The sequence below is a fragment of the Excalfactoria chinensis genome, chromosome 1 (assembly GCF_039878825.1).
Source record: "Excalfactoria chinensis isolate bCotChi1 chromosome 1, bCotChi1.hap2, whole genome shotgun sequence".
In the NCBI taxonomy this organism is placed as follows: Eukaryota; Metazoa; Chordata; class Aves; order Galliformes; family Phasianidae; genus Excalfactoria; species Excalfactoria chinensis.
The window spans coordinates 67,921,630-67,938,083 of record NC_092825.1 but is presented as its reverse complement, the minus strand read 5'-3'; the positions used below and the strand labels follow the sequence as shown (position 1 = coordinate 67,938,083).

The window sequence follows — 16,454 nt, the reverse complement described above, 5'->3', positions numbered from 1 at the left end:
GGAAAAATGCTCATCAGGTGCCTCCTTGGTAGATGAATGCTAAGTTTTCGGATAACTCTGTGATGAGTCATCTCGACGTGATTCTGCTCCTACCTTCTAAAGTTGGCCTGAGAAGAATTTGGCAATAAGTAGCTTGACCAGGTTGCTTCCTACTACTTTCATTTTCTTGGACAGAAAGAAGAAGACTATCCTGATTTAAGTCTGAAAAATATCTTGTGCTTCTCACAGAAAACAAAACACCTGAACATGTTGCACTCTGGACTGCTGAAAAGGTGAGCATATGTTCACTGAAGTTAATGAATAAAAATAATTCTAGAGGTATCAGTTGGTTCTGGATCAGGTGATAGAAGCCTTCCTAAATGATAGATCAAACCAGAAACATCTGAGGTGGGATCTTTCTCGTAAATCAGTTAAGCTGTAAGTTAAATAACACACTGTTAACTTTTAGTTTCAGAAAGTCTCTAACAATGAACTCGGAGGAAAAAAAAAGATGAAAGCTGAACCCCAGGAGAGCTGTGTACTTTTCATTCTAATGAGACATAAAAAATATAGAAAACTGGATCAGAACTGAAATTACTTCTATACACGTTAGTAAATTTTAGAACCATAGCAATAATTTTGTGTCAAACACACAGTCATTTTCATTCTGTATTGGAAAAAGGACTTTTTTAATGTTTTTTTTTTTTGCTAAATGTTCCTAGACTAGAAAACGTACACATGCATTTTTAAATTTTACATACGGAAATGCATAAGGTATTTAAAATTATTAAGAATGGCATATTTTGAAACAGAAGCGTAAGTCAAAATACACAAATTAGGAGAGCAATGGGGGTATGGAAACAGAGACAGGAAATGACCGAGTGTCTCTGACCAAGCTTCATAAGATCATATCACTGCATGGCAGCACACACTCAGAAATGAAAACCCAGCCTCAGCTGGAGCTATCTGCAGTGTCACCTGCCCTTCTTGTATGTGAGTTTGGGACTCTTGCTCAAAAAGCCTATATGTTTGGCCCTATGTCAGGCATATTACAGTGACCTCAGGACAGATGGACCCACTGAGGACAGCCTGAGTCATGCTCCTTCCAGCTTTAATGGAAGGAAGGCTACTCCTTGGCCTCATGGTAAGATGGGCTCAACTCTTCTTCCTCACAAGAAAGTTGCTGGAGCTTGTACTTGATGCACAGATTTGTAGGCAGCTCATTGTGGTACAGAGCGAGGCTCCAGATTTCAACTCTCTGTAACATCTTTGTTAAGGCACTCTCATTCAGGCATTCTCATTAAGAAACATCTCAGAAGGCTTTCAGGCTTTCATCTCAGAAGACATGTGTTCCCGTCATAGAAGGAAGAATGATAAAGAAGAATTATTCTCCAGCTGTATACAGCTGTAAACATTTCAAAAGTTTCTACAAATTCAAAGACTATTTGGATTTGGAAGGGACCTCAGGAAGTCTCTGGTCCCACCTCCTGCTCAGCATAGGAACACATAGTAGGTTACATTCATTCAGTTGGGTTTGAAATCCTCTAAATCTGAGGTCACCACAACCTGCCAATGAAGCCTGCTCCACTGCTTGGCTGCCCTCTTAGTGAAAAAGCTTTCCTTACATGGGGTCTGAACCTCTCCTTTCAATTTACATTTGTTATCTCTATGTCCTTTCACCATCCACTGCTGTTAAGTCTCAATAACCTCTTCCTGGATACTGAAAGGCTGCTATTAGACACTTCCTATCTCCAGAGCTTTATTCTGGGCATGACAGACCCAGTTCCCGTATCCTCTCCATAAGCAGCAGCCCCAACCATCTTGATGGCCCTTTGGTGAGTTCTACTGCTTACCAGTGCCTTTCTTCTATGCAGGGGTCGTAAACTTGATGGATTTTTCTAGGTGAAGACAAAAGAATAGTATGTAAGGTGAAAGGTTGTATCTTCCCTTAATCTACCGACTATGCTCCTGCGAATACAGCCAAGGATGCCTGTATTGGATGCAAGGATACTTGGGAGACTTTTTTAATAAAGTCTTGCTAAAGTTATGATAAATTGTATCTACCTCTCTCCCTTCCTCATCCACAGCTTCATCCAGCTGTTTTATCATGGAGGCAATTAGTGTAACCTTGATAAATCCACATGAAGTGTTTCCAGTCACTTTCTTCTCCTTTCAAACAATATATTACTGTTTATTATTTACTCAGGGCCCTAACATGCCATCAGTGTGTGGATTGCAAGTAGAAGGTGACAGGCTTTGTCACTAAATCTTTCAAAATAATAAGTATTAATAACCAATTCTAACATATATACACTATGTACTACTATATGTACTTCAGCTCTCATAAAAATACTCTATAACATTCAGTATGCAGTTAACTACCAACAGTTGTGTGCTACAGTTCTGGCCAATAAAGAATTAGAGATGATCAATTAATTAATCATCTCAAAAACAAAAGCATAGCAATGAAATATATACATTTTAAAGATAATTTCCACAGAAAAGCACAGATTTATTTAATCTCAGTAAATTTCTACAGTCTTTTCCCACAGAGGGATATTGCCTGAAATGAAAAATAACACATGCAGCATGGGGTTCTTTTTAGCAACTCTTATACCTGCATGCTCTTGAGACCACATTCTTGTTTCTGCTGGTAGGTGTTATATAAATTTGTAATACAGACCATCTGATAAGTGCTTTCCAAGACTGCTTCTTCCATATGAACAGAAATAAATTCTCAACATGTGGATGTCACAGCATAAAAATGGTAATCAAAAACCAAATTTAGAAGACAAGTATCTGGAAGCAACATAAACATAATGGAAATCTTAGGTAGAAGCATAAAACTCTTTAGTAGTCTACATTTGACTAGCATAAGAATTGCTGCCAAAAGTGATAAACTGACCATAGTGTGAAAAATGTAATATGAAGCAAGGGAAAGCTGACCTTTCTAAATGCACTAAGTTTTCCAAATGTCCAACTCTATCAAAAGGATTCAGGTTGCCACATTTTCTGTTCATGTTTATAAAATTGCTGTTGTCTTGATAAACACAAGTCAGCTAATTCATTCTCATAAGCATATGACAACTGTAAAAACCTCACATTTTGTACCATTAAATACTGGGGAAATTAACATTACTAAGTTGAGACATTCACCATGATTTCTACCTTGGTGCCTCGAAGAAAACATATTTGAGAGTGTATTGTCTTGACAACCCATTCTGTGTTAGTCACAGTAATGGCAAGATTACATTATTTTTTTCTAAGATTTTAGTGCATCTTTGTCACACATGCAGTTACTGATAAACAGATAAACATCAGTTCCTTCTGATGTGAACCTATAACAGACAGAAATTTATTGTGCCTTTCTATTTTATTCTTTCTTTTCTGTGTGCTATTTTATTTTAAATATATTGGTTGCATCTTGGCTAATGGCTATGGATTTATTTTCAAATTTTGTCTTGCTTCTGCACTCAAAAATGAAGTAGTCCCCTGTTGATGTATAACATGAGGGATTTTTTATGAAGTGACTGAAAGTCAAAGCAGAATCTCCGTGAGATATAGTAGTACAAACTGTTTGCTCAGTTTTCCAGGAGCACTTTAAAAAAAGTTATTAAATTTCAGTTACATCACTCAGATCTCCACTTCAGAAGAAGCCGTACCTAGAAAAACATGCACAATTTGAACATATTGCATTCTCAGAAGCCACCTCTACTGTGTAGTTTAGGTACCTTTACATTAGCTGCACAGAAGTTTGCAATATGAATATTTAAAAAAAAGCACTAAAAAGTGCTTTCTGTCTATAAGCAAAATTTTGCAATTTGACAAAAGTGCATTTCAGAAGTTTGAGACAGTTAACAGACCCCACTAAGAGTCTGTTTCAAAAACAGTACCAAGCATTTCAGTTAGTAAGCTTTTAAGCACTTAATGTTTGAGAAACTTCAAAATGGGAAATGAGAACAGCAAACAAAAGCAAATGATGAACAACAGTGGAATGTCTCTCAACCTTTGTCAAGAATAAGGCAAAAGATTTTAAAAACACTAAAAAAGACAGGGAATCATAGAATAGATTGGGTTGGAGGGGACCTTAAAGATCATCTTTTTCCAACACTGTGCCATGGGCAGAGTTGATCAGGCTGCCCAGGGTCCCATCCAACCTGGCCATAAAAGGTTCCAGAGATGGGGCATCTTCTCTGGGCAGCCTGTTTCGGTGCCCCACCACCTTCTGATTAAAATCTTCCTCATAATATATAACCTCAACCTCCCACCTTCTAGTTTTAAGTTACTTCCACTTCTCCAATCACTACCTACCCATGTAAAAAGTCTATCTATCTCCTTTCTGTTTTTAAGCTCCCTTTGAGTATTGGAAGGCAAGATCTCCTCAGAGCTTTCTCTTCTCCAGGCTGAACAAGCCCAGCTCCCTCAGTTTTTCCACAGAGGAGAGATGTTCCAGCCCTCTGATCATCTTTGTGGCCCTTCTCTGGACCTGCTCCAACAGCTCCACATCCCTCCTGTGCTGAGGGCCCCAGGCCTGGGTGCAGTACTCCAGATGGGGCCTTATGAGGGCAAAGCAGAGGGACACAATCACCTCCCTCACCCCTCTGTCCAGCCCTCTTTTGATGCAGCCTAGGATACAGTCAGCAATGCAATCTATTACGCTAAAGTTAGTTGCACAACATGCAGCTCTGTTCATTTTAAGAGCATGTGGAACAGCCCAGGGCTTGTTGCATAAAAAACAAAACAAAACAAATAAACAAACAAAAAGAAAAAAACACCTTATTTTTTGTAATCAAACTTCTCTTAAATAATAACCTCTATATGCAGGCACTGCTCCTTGTTATAGCATTGTTTTTAAGTAACTGGTATTTTTACTCCTTTCTAAAGGCAAAAGTAGCCTGGTCAGAAAAGATAAGGCAAGTGCAAAACACGTGAGTGAATGGCACAACCAAGTCTTCATCCTAGCAACATATATATTTGTCTGGAAACAAAGATTTGCAATAGAGAGCAATACAACAGATAAATTGAAGAAGAGGAAGAAGACTGGAAACTACAAGCAGCTATAACGGAATCAAACCTGTAGTCATTATGTAACTATAGTTAATTACACAGCGTAAGGTTAAACAATATGTTATCAGTCTCTCAGGACTGTTATTTTCCTTTCTGATATATCTATCTTTCCTTTGTACAGGCAAACATTTGAATTCTTCAGCAAAATACTCTATTTAAAACTGAAGTTAATGTCACTTTCCTGTAAGACATCAACTCTCAGTTACTCTCCAAGCTTTCTGACCAGATTAATAATGAAACTACTGAGCAGGAAACATGCTTAAAATAAATGAGTTTTCAAAGCTTACAGCACAGATTACATGAAATCTGTTTCACATACTGAGAAAGCCAAGACAGCATTTAACCCCTAAGATATGTCAGAACCCCATGCTTGTCCTGACAAAACCACGTCTTTCAGCAGACAATGTGAGGCTATTGAACAGACTGGTTTTCAGATGGGCATTACTTTTGTGATAAGAACTGGCTTTAGCCTCCCACAGATGAGTTTGACAAATACTTAAATATCTGTCCTTTTCCCCACCCTGATCTCCTCTGTAGCTCTTAGAACTAGAAATGCTAGCCACAGAGATTTCTTCCAAAAGAATGGAAAAAGTACCCGTTGCAGAGATTTTTCAGTAGCAAACTTTGGCAGTACTTATCTAGGAGCTCTCTTGATAATAATTTATCCTGATAACAACATTCCCATAAGCACCTTCTTTTCTACTCAGTTACTTATATATCTGGATTTCTTACTCTTCCCATAACTACCTTCACTTCATCTGATAACAGCATCATAGTTCCAATGTCTACAACTTAGATTTATAAAGTAGGAATTCAGTGGATACTCAGTTCATGCATCAGTGTTTCCTGCACATATTTATCTCAACATGAAACACAACAGCCCTTAATCACTAACAGATATGATCTGTTGTGCTACACAGCTTTACATAATAGGTAGACCTAACTGTAGAAAGTGGAAAAGAGGGTTCAGTTCTCTTTTCAGCTTTAGGCTGCATTACACCCATTGGTGCAGCAACATCAGCCAGCAGAACAGAAATGTTGAAGCCATACTATTCTTCAAAAATAGATGTGAGATTCATGGTAAGAATAAAGTGAAATCACTATGAAAGCAGTTTTGCAGGCTGGTGAACAAGATTCTCTCTAAGAATAAACCCCTCTGGTAGTTCTTGTTCACATTCCCTACCTTAAGACCTCTCTTCATGGAAGCAATCTGTATGAAATTCTGAATAAGCAAAATACATAAATGGTGTGGGAACTCTGACAGCAAACTAAAACACTGGCCTCATTTCTGGGCTGTACTCCTTGATGTTCAAACACAGGCAGAGAACCCTGGAAATCCTCTCCGGAGTTTTTTGGACAAGTGTGGACATCCCTGGGCATGTTGGAGACCTGGCTGGCTTCATGCTGCTACTGCTCAGAGGGTAGTGCTAGAACATACCTAATTCATGACTTGTTTCCCCAGCTCTTCTAGGAGCATTACTGCCACTTTCCTTAAGAAATATATACCTCTATACAAGCGTGACTGCAGTCTCATAACTCAAAAGTTGACCAGCTTTCTAGAGTTTATGACAATGTCATCTGAACAAAATAAATCCACCTTTCCATCCCCTCAAATCCTTTCTGTAGATGCAAGCATTTATTTCTAGCATTCAGCGACTTACTGGAGAAAATGTAGGTGAAATAGGAGTTACTTTTTGGATTGCAGAAGATGCAGAATATGATTAAGTCTTAAAACTCTTTGATCAAAATGAACCATAGGATTACTTGTAACTTCCTGCACTAAAAAGTACTATATGTTGGCAAAAACGTCATGTCAATCAAAGACATTATGTATTTAAAAATATAGCCCGATTGATACTTCAAAATCAGAATTCATTTTTGTCTTGTCCTTATATATGGTATCAGATTGAGTAATAATTCAAGTCTCAGGGGCAGCAGGGGCATGAGAAGTTGAATAAACTTCTGTGTTGGTTTAATCACTGACTTACAATAGCAACATTGCTTTACTAGAGCAAGAGAAGAATAAAATCCACTTCTTTTAAAACAAACAAACAAACAAACAAAAAAAAAAAAAAAAAGAAAAAGAAAGAAAGCAAAAGAGAAGGAAAAAAAAAGCAAACTCTTGCTCTTCCTGTTATGTTTCATGCTATCTTTTAAAAGTTCAGCAGCTAAATGCTACTATGAAACAAGCCAGAGTATTTAATGAGACAGAAACTGGCAAATAATGCTTTTCATGGGATTAAGTTATTCACTACACTGTGTATTTAATGTAAGAAAATGATTGCCTATAGGTCTATAAAAAAATAGTAAGGACAAGGCAGAAATGTGCTCATTTGGGAGAAACTGTTGCTGTTTATACCTCAGAATTAAATTTAAAAACTAAACTAGTCAGAGCAAACAGAGTCTTTTCATTTCAGCTGACAGGTACAGGTAATGCCATGAACTAGTATCTACATGAAATGTAACCTATGCTGTTTTAACCAACTGCTATTGCAGTTTGGTTGTAAATAAGGTGAAGTCAATAAAAATCTGTCCCTACCATTTAAACATTGCTTATTCTGTGCTTGAGGTTTTCATTTAAATCTCTACACAGATTGTTCTCACTGTTTTTTACATCAAACACTTTTTATAATGGTACCATTGAACATCACTTTTAGATTCCTTCTTCCTTGTTTACACTTTGGCAGTCATGTATCTTGCCATAATTTTTGCTAAAGTTTGTACTACTCACTCACAAACTTTACTTTTCAAGTCTTGCCCCAATAATCTTCTCCATTCTGTATTACTCGATGCCTTTCCACCATATCACACTGGATGGCCATGAAACCTCTACATGCTAAGAAAGCTCACATGCATCAGAATCCTTCTTTTCCAATGATGCTAATTAAGATACCAAATTGCCAGCTCAGTTTCACATTTGATTCCATCTTTCTTCTCCCCTTACACATAATGGATCTCAGTAATTTGGCTTTTCTCCTTGCATTTCCTTGTATGTTCTGTTTTACGATTCCATCTCGCAAGTTAAAGTTCATGCTTTCATTTCATCAAGTTGCTCATCAATATGCCATCAAGTGTTACATCTCACCCTTCAGTCCCCTTGCACAGAGTATGAAAAAGCTTTTTTACTTCCCCTTCCTCAACTCTGATATCAGCCTCCTATGTGAAATCTTCTTGCACAATATACATTGATCCTTGAGTACAGGGCAGTGTACTCAGGGATTATTCTTGAAACAAAGTCTCAATTTTTAAAACTTTCTTGAAATTTTTGCTTGAGTTTTGCTATATCCATGCCGAACAGAAACCAAAACTATGTAACTTTTCTCCTACAAAACCTCATGTCTTATTATTCAAATGTAAGGTATGTTCTTACTGGCCTTTCTACTTGCAACTCTAACAAACATTGTTTTTGCCTTTCTGTAAGACTACTAAAGGCTCATCTGGAAAGAAATATGCTTTTAAAAAAAGAAATAAAAACATGTATCGTATAATTTGTGTCAAGGCCAATGTGTCGTCATCTACTCTATTAGCATTTTACAATCATTTAAAACCAAATCCATAGTATTGTATCTAAAATAAGAGAGGCTACTTACAAAGTCATGTGCAGAAGGAAGCCACAGACTAACGACTGTGTACATCTTTCAGGTCATTCAAAGTCCTGGGCTATTAGGCTATTAGTCATGAAGTTAGTCCTGGAAACAACACAGGAAAATGCTATCCGAAATACTGATGTTGAACAGTTCTGTCCAAAGAAGAAAGTAAATGTGCAAATGACAGAAAAGAGATTTTAAGAGCAGTCATGCAAGCTAACACCTCGTATTCAGATGTTTTACCATTAAGCCACCCCCAAAGTGTTCCACAGAAGTCCTCAGGTCTCCACTTCTGTACAACATCACTTGCAATGACTCAAGGAGAGCAAATCCCAAACAGCCTCTAAGTCATGCAGCAGTTTTATAATGTATTCTTGGAAGAGGAGAGAAGAAATGCAACACAAGCAAGTATCTTGTAATTCAAAAGGAAAGTATATGAGTTGCATCTTTCTCTCAAGCCTCTTAGGATTTTTCTGCAGTTTTGTGGTTTGGAGGTTCTTTTTAAAATGTATTTTCTGTAGTTTTTTGTTGTTGTTGTTGTTTTTGTTTGTTTGTTTGTTTGTTTTTCTGAATTACTGGAAGTAGAAGCATAGTGATTCGCCTTTATTCTCTTGCTCTTCAAACTGAGCACCAAAAAATCTGTCAAACAAAAATGAACCTATCCCTGGAAAATTTATTCTTGCAGCTTTAGGAGTTGTATCCGGAAACTTTTCTCTTTAGCCACTGAAAATTGAGTGAGTGATTCTGCCCCTGGGAATGTATGGTCATCGGCAGTCACATAATATTAGCATTCAACATATCCATGAGTGATCTCATCTTCCTACAATCCCAGGGTATCATTGTTTTTCCAATTTTCCAGCATTCTTCCACCTGAATTGGCACTGCAGTTATTGCCAGCATTAGTCAAGAATTCAAACCTTCAGAAAACTTGTACACACATACAGAAAGAGTCACCTACACAGTCCAGATGGGAAAGTAGTCATAGAGGTCTTCTGTATTTGGCATCTTCATGTATATAGAGCAGAGCTCAAACAAACATCTGGTCTGATAGGTTTCGAAAATGTGAACAATTTTATCTGTTCTGAAGAAGTACATTCCATCTCTACTCTCCAGTACAACTCAAATGTCCACAGGGGCTATTGAAAACTACTAACAAAAAAAAAAAAAAAAAAAAAAAAATGAAAGCTTCTAAACAAGCTAAAAGCACTTATTTTCAAAAGTCAGTGTGTATGCACACAAAGCATGCTCATGTAGCCAAACCAGCTGCAGGAGAACCTATATTCTTTCTTAAAATCATTTGTATTACACATAGCTGAGAGTTGGGCATCTTCTGACTCACAACTTATGCTCATAAGTTGTTAAATGGAACCAAACTTATGATTTGGAACTGGATGGTTTATGTCACAAAAACAATGAAAAGCAGAAAGAATTTAGATGACCATTACTGCAGTAGCAATAGACTTGTGTTTATGTCTCACTAAGGAATTATTGAGGTACCAATGAGTTCTACACACAACAAAATGACCCATCACCATGCTCATGTGACATTGTACTACTGTTCTGGTTAAATATAACGGTAAAATGTTCTCTAACAAAAGAAGAAGCATCCTCTATCCAATTACTGGCCCAATCCCAACATGCTCAGTCTTGGGACACCCTATGGGTTCACAACAGAGACATATCACAGACACTAATACCAAAAACACTTTTGTTTTACTTCTCTTCCAAAACAGCAGTATGGTTTTCCCTTTTCAGGGACTCTGGTGGTAGAAAGGGGTTACAGTTTGTTGCCTTTTCACAACTCAGAACTGGGCAATGAACATCTTAATTTTAATTCACTTGTGTTCCTAGTGGAGCTTTTATAACCATTCCACACATATGTTGGAAAACCATGTTTTGTTTTGTTGACATCAAATTTTCCAGTTTGGACAAGAGCTTAAGACCAGATCCCAGAGGTGAGAAACTAACACAGTGAGGGCTCCAGAAAGCTGTATTTCATACAGAAGATACAGATCCCCACAGGTAGGAAATAGATTTGCTTGTCTGATTTGAATTCATACTGTTGAACTTTATTGGCCTTATGGTGTCAGCAGACATAACCTAATTTTAACATGTTTAACATTGAGGAGATTCCTCAAATCCAACCTGTGGACAATACTTTCCAGGTTTGTTTTTACTGTTCCCAGCGTAGCATAAAAGAAAAAGGAAGTAAAGGCTGAAGACTAAAACATCTGGAAAGCACCTGTTATAATTTGTTGTGCTGCCATTTGCATTAGTAACTTTTAAATCCAGTTGTAGCACTGCAAAACACAAATTGAAACTTTATTGCTGCTAAGTTGCGAAGGCAATTGTACAGAAACAGTGGCTTGCCTAGTCAAAAACATTAATTTCTTCTAAAGTTTATGCAAATGCAAAAAGCAGTTTATTTTTCTAATGTGACCTAGATTAAATGTAAACTAAGGGAAAACATATAAAAAAAACCCAAAAGCCATCTACTGGGAGCAAATTCTAAACTTTAAAAGAGAAAAATAACAATACAATAGAAAGCTCAATAATAAAACACTGCAAACATAATTTTCCCCAAAATCTGAGACTTAACACATACTTCCCCCAACAGAAGGCTGTATCAGTATAGTACAAAAGTAATATAATGTTCAGTAACTAATCCTAGTCCTTAGCAGGACAGTTTACAATGCTCTTCCAACATGACAACCTTATAAAGGCATCACCCAAATGTGATAAAAAAGAGATCTGCCAGAAATGTAAACAAATGTTAATTTGAGAAATTCACCCTGAGTTTTAGAGTTAACCCAGATAAAGATGGGGTGTAAGACAGCAGTAGCTCCTGTTTCTATTTTACAGGCTGAGCCAATGCATTGTATTTTGACCAAATCTAAATACTCTGCTCATAATAACAATTAAAATGAACAAGCAAACAAAAACTTCCACAAACTTTAGCAAAGAAATAGTTGTGCAGGATGAAAAATAAGCAATATTTAATTTATTCTTTATAAATTCACTAATGCTCAAAAATTTTACTCTGTAAATTGTGATTCAAAGTTATTCACCTCTTATTTTCTAACACTTTCTATGTTTATCTCACTTTTTATCATGCTAAATAAGTGTTGCAAAAGTGTCTGGCAGCTTTCCTTTTGTACTACAGATACTTCAAGAAAAATAAAAATTGACTTAAGGACAGTGAGTCTTTGAAAAACAATACTTTAATCCTTTTATTTTAGTGTGAGCTGCACTGCTTCTATACTTTCTCTATGACAGAAGACAACACAAACTTCACACTCAACATAGTTTGTCAACAGGAAGGTAGGATTTGGGCTTAATGCCCATTCTGTTGCTGACATATTGAAGGTAAGTTTCTCTTCAGACACTGTGTAAGATGTCTTCATCATTTAGGCTGGCCATCAAAGGAAAAGCCCAGAACAGCAGAGCTTCTCAATATAGATAACACAGTCAGTCTGCTACAGACTACTTATTAGAGATAGGTGTCACTGCTGTTTAGTGTTTAAATAATCTCTACTGGGAGGCTTACCAAGTACGTATCAAAGATGAATATTTCTAAACTTGGAAGTAACACCACAACATACAGCTGGTTCTTGAAGACAAATGTAGCATATAATAGCTATTTTTAGTAGAAGCCCAAATTCCTTCCATGATCTTAAATGAAAGTCAACAACAACAAAAAACAACCATGGTAGACCTGTTAGTTCCTACTAGGCAAATAGAGCTGAATAAAAAAGAGAGGAAGCATCAGTTTTCTCTTTTGTTTTATTACTAACAGGATGATAACTAGCACTGTATGCAAAATACTTAACACAGTCTTAGGTGTAACTTCTAAGTGTAACTTTTGAGATCAGTAACTTACATGGCAGTTAGGCTGGCATGATGTACCAGTGGTGGGAAGAACAGCCCCTTCCCCACACTGCTTCCCACTGCCTCTATAACTGAGAGAAAAACAGACTAAGAACTGTGCCAACATGGGCAGCTGGGTGAGGAAAATGAGGCTGCCCTTCAGATCTGAAATCAAGTGAGCTCCTGCATACAGCCCAGATGGTTTTACAGACCATAGGCTGAACTTTAAAAGAAAAAATATTCTCAGGCATTTTCTAGGAAAGAGTTTGCAAGGTCTAAAATTGCGCCAGGGAGCACGGTTTCAATTTAATAGCATGTGATGAATATCCATTGTTTGAGTCACCTGTATCTTGGCCCCAGTCAGTTTGGCAGGTTAGGTGTTGACTTGCTTTCCACATGGACTTGGATGTTGGTACCTGGCTCCTCAGCACAGAAGCGGAAACTTTTGTTGGAGAACCAGCAGGGTCAGCTCAGTGTCAGCAGCCCAGCAGAATGCAAACAGACATCTATACAAAAAGACAGTCTTGATAGAGAAATCTACTCTAAGCTTTATTGAAAATCACAGGGTCCATGAAGTTTCAAGGGGAAGCAGAAAAAAGAAACACTAAGTATTTCCTTAGAGACTCATATGACAATTAAAGGGAACATAAACATCTGCGGGCCTAATTTCAAGAACAGCTGATTCCTTGGTTATGACTGCTACCCTGTTCTTGACTGAGTTGTATGTACTGAGATGCAAGACATACTTCATGTGAAGTTTGTTTTCCTTGTACAAAAAGATAAGAAATTAAAGGAGATGTACAAGTGCAGTGCACTGAGCGAATCTCAACTCTCTTCAGAGACATGAGAGGAAGAGAAGCAAGACAGGTCACTAAAGCAAACCCAGATCTTCGGTGATATTAACTGCACAGCCTTTAAGAGCTGATACAATCCAGTGCCATCTACTATTGAAAAGTTATGAAAGGTTAGGACTTACTCAACCATCTCTATGAAAAGCTTTACAGATGCTCCTGCTTAGTGAAGCAGTTAAGAGCAGCTTCCAGTCTGTTTCTAGATGAGGTTCCTACCTATGTCTGTTCAGATGAAGTGACTGAGCTTATAAAAATTGGTATCATAGTATTCAGCACTTTGGATCCCAAACAATTTTGATGCTTATTTTATAACTGAAAAAAACATCCTGGTTATTTTAATATAAACAGTAAGATTGTGAAAGTACTTGAGCTGTATTCTGCTGTGGGCATTAGCCACAACCAGTCAGCTAATTTCCAACTGGAGAATCTTATGGCCTGTGAATGAAGCTCTGAAAGAACACAGAGTGGTTTTCAATTTCAGTCCTTTGCTGATTTGTAATAAAGTGAATCTGTAAGTCATTGAGAGAGAAAAAAAAACAACACAAAAACAAAGATAGGGAAGGGAATGAATTAAACACAAAATTCCCTGGATGTCATGCTTAGTCATTCTTCCAACCATTAACACACTTTGGAAAGAATTAGCACTCATGCACAGTAGAGAAACGGTCTTGTAGTTACTGCCTTTCTACAAAACTACAAACCACAGAAGTCTCACAGGAAAAGGAATAGCTCATCTTCTGAGCTGTAGCAGTCCCTGAGACAGAGAAAGACTACAGGATTGCAAGGGATGCACTGTAACAAGGACTGAACTACAACACCGACAAGTGTTACATCAGACTTCTAGGTCTATCAAGAGGTACAAATTTTACCTTTATGAGTAAGTTTAGAGTAAAATGCTACAAATCTGTATTGATTTCTGGATGGGAAACAGTAAATCCAAGGAATAACCTAATGGGAAATTTTACCCAGGAAATAAAAACATCGGTGACAGGCTGTGAGGTTTACTATTTGTCTAGCAATACTTAGTTGTCACAGTTAGGGATCAGAGCACTGCCACTTTGAGTTTAAAGAGCAGCACTTTTAAGTATGGATGCCTACAGTCACTGGACACTCAGATCAGTGAAGAGGCTCTGCCATGGTTCTTTCCATTCATTCTTAGTATAGAGAAATTTTGCCCAAGGAAAATTATAATATCCATGTCATCTGAGAAAATGTTTTCTTCCTTTTGGTCCTTTCCGAAGAGATAAACAGATAGAGCTCTCTCTTCTTCAAAACAGAATTTAGTACTGAATTAAAAAAGCAGAACTGTAACTTAAGTTGTACTCTCAAGTCACTTATCATCATAGTATCATAGTATTGTGCGAGTTGGAAGGGACCTTAGAGATCATCGAGTCCAACTCCCAGGTTTCGAGCCCCCTGTGTAGCGAAGCGGCACTTCTACCCCCTGCTCCACAGGGGGGGTTCGAACCCGGGCCCTTTGGTGCTGCAAGCAGCACTTTATACCACTGCACCACCGGGGGCACACTTATAATGGAATACTATATCTGCCATCCTGTTCACGTGTTTTTCTTTATATCTGTTAATCCCTACTTGTGAGTAGCAACTCTCGTTTAACCCATCCAAAAGTATGGAACTCATTCCTTTACACTGCAGTGTTGAAGGTTTACATAATCTCTGTATCTGTTCAGCTACAGTTAGGCTGCCAATGAACAAACTGACTTGTACCAATTTTTGTGGAAATGTTTGTAATCCAGACACTTGTAAGAAATAAATACAATTTATTCACTAAAACTCTCTTACACTAAAAAATGAACAAACATTCTGATGCCTCAGTTATTAAAAACAAGTTGGAAGAAGTGACTTCTGAAGAGTTGCAGCCACATTATCTGCTCCTGCAAACTGTGTTGGCCTTTCCTTTTCATCCAGTAGTTGATGTCTCTAGCAGACATATATTTCTCTAACATACATACATCTCTTCTCCTATGTAATCTAGTAACTCTGTTTACTGGCATTGTATTATAAAAGCACAATTGCATGAGATGCAAAGAGAAGCATAAATCAAAAGAATGTACATGTGCATTACATTTGGGACAACATAACGATAAAAATTAAACTGTGTTTTTCCATTTTGTCTATTCATTTAGCTAAACCCTTTAAAGAATGCTAACAGCTCTCCTTACCCACTTCCCTTTTTGTCTTTTTGGTGGCTTACCACAGATGACTTTCATCTGGCCTATAATGAAACTATTTGATGACTGCTTGTCATATAATTACTCAAATACATTTTAGGATGTAAGCACATCTGTAACTTTCACAGTCTCTAAATTTAAAAGGTTCCTGTTTCTTGTTAAGGAAAGTGGGAGATGATGCAAGTGGCTCTCTTATGAATGGAGTCATTTCTTCATTGTGAAACAAGGTCTACAGGGCAGTTCATGGCTATAAACACAGTAAATATAAGCATAGAAAAAGATATAGAATGTAACATAGGAATGGGATCAAACGCTGAAATCTTGGTGATAGTGAACCAATAAAAGCATAAAGATCAGAGAGCTTGAAACGGGTATCTAATGGGTTTTTAAATCCACACATTTCAAAGTTAAATTTAAATGACAAGAAACTTAACCATAATGAGATGTCCACTTTAAATAAATACAATGTAAATCTCAGTCCAGTTCCTACCAAAGTTAGGAGATGATTTGCTGCTGAGTTCAGAGGGACCAGATACAAAACTAGCAGACTTGTTTATGTTCTCATTCCACCAAATATTTCAGGGGTGTTTTAAAGAATTTTTGTAAAATTCCTGTAAATGACTGCCTGGATATTCTTACTTCAGTTAAAAGTATATTTATTTCATTTAGATTATGTCAAGAAAGTGAACTAAACTGAAATAAAAGCTATTCCTTTAACCTAGAATTAAACACACCAAGCATTACATTATTTGTTTGTATTTTCATGTATATTGTTCACACTACAGTGGTATAGTAATACCAGAGTATATATGCAATATATATATTGCACAGAAAGATGTCAGTCAGAAACTGAAAGAGCAGTGTGTCCCTCAAAATGAAGTTTGACCAAATCAATTCCATTTTGTCACTACAAA

General features: G+C 37.2%; 1 protein-coding gene across 1 annotated transcript in view; it reads right to left on the bottom strand.

The window, feature by feature from the left end:
- The window catches only part of PPARA (peroxisome proliferator activated receptor alpha), a 276,741-nt gene that overhangs the window by 236,567 nt on the left and 23,720 nt on the right, over positions 1-16,454 (bottom strand). The window contains exon 2 of the mRNA XM_072333930.1: positions 8,637-8,735. The gene's annotated coding sequence lies outside the window, so the exon portion shown is untranslated. The remainder of the gene's footprint in view (positions 1-8,636; positions 8,736-16,454) is intronic.